The sequence below is a fragment of the Bos javanicus genome, chromosome 27 (genome assembly GCF_032452875.1).
Source record: "Bos javanicus breed banteng chromosome 27, ARS-OSU_banteng_1.0, whole genome shotgun sequence".
Taxonomy (NCBI): domain Eukaryota; kingdom Metazoa; phylum Chordata; class Mammalia; order Artiodactyla; family Bovidae; genus Bos; species Bos javanicus.
The window spans coordinates 10,400,849-10,402,003 of record NC_083894.1 but is presented as its reverse complement, the minus strand read 5'-3'; the positions used below and the strand labels follow the sequence as shown (position 1 = coordinate 10,402,003).

Genomic DNA, 1,155 nt, shown 5'->3' with positions numbered 1-1,155 from the left:
TGACAAAGCCAGTGAGTATTTGGCACTAATTTTCACAAGGTATAGATAGGTTCAAACATCCAAAAACTTATTTGATCTGTTTCCTTTATTTGAAAGTTAAAATAAGACTATATTTTGAAAAGCTGAAATGATTGTGTGCTAATTTGAACATGCAGGTTTTACAAGTAATGACTTGTAAATTCCCTTTTTGATATCCTCTGAGAGTTGACTTCCATTATATGTACCTTGTACTTTCTCCAGGCCTGGAAAAAAGTGTAGAATTGATTTTTCACAAAGTGATATCTCTTCCTTCCCTGTGTTTGGAGACCCTTGTCATCTCTCAGACAGTCCCTCTGAAACAAACTTGCGTCCTCCCCCAGCCAGCTCCAGCTGGTTCACCTTTATAGGCTGTGGGACTAGAACAGGAGGTAGAATGTGTGACTGCTTTTTCACTGGGTTTACAGTATGTTATTTATTTATTTACTTTTGGCTGTGCTTGATCTTCATTACCACATGGGCTTTTCTCTAGTTGCAGAGAGTAGGGGCTACTCTCTAGTTGCAGGGCGTGGGCTGCTCACCGTGGTGGCTACTCTTTTGCAGAGCACAGGCTCCAGGGCGCCCAGGCTTCAGGAGTTGTGGTGCTTGGCCTCAGTAATGGCAGTTCCCATCCTTTAGAGCACAGGCTCAGGGATTGTGGCGCAGGAGCTCAGTTTCTCCGCAGCACGTGTGATCTTCCTGGATCAGGAATCGAACCTATATCTCCTGCATTGGCAGACAGATTCTTTACCACTGAGCCACCAGGGAAACCCTAAAATATATTCTTAATACTTAGATATAAGCTTCCCGGTGGCTTGATGGCAAAGAATCTGCCTACAATGCAGTAGACCCAGTTTTGACCCCTGGATTGGTAAGATCCCCTGGAGAAGGAAATGGTAACCCACTCCAGTATTCTTGTCTGGAGAATCCCATGGACAGAGGAACCTGGAGGGCTATAGTCCATGGGATCTCAAAGAGTTGGAGGTGATTAACACTTAAAATGTAAGGTAGTCTTTATTACTATTCACAAGAGTATATATGTATATGCACATTGATGTCATTCTAAGAAAGAGTTAATATTCAGTAAAAAATAATTTAATTGAATTGCTACCATAATTTACATTTGTCACTGATGGAACC

General features: G+C 42.0%; 1 non-coding gene across 1 annotated transcript; it reads right to left on the bottom strand.

Annotated features, from left to right (window-relative positions):
* Positions 1-314: 314 nt before the first annotated feature.
* Positions 315-437, bottom strand: LOC133240175 (small nucleolar RNA SNORD22). The gene has a single exon (XR_009734154.1). It is a non-coding gene; the product is annotated as a small nucleolar RNA SNORD22 (small nucleolar RNA).
* Positions 438-1,155: the final 718 nt, after the last annotated feature.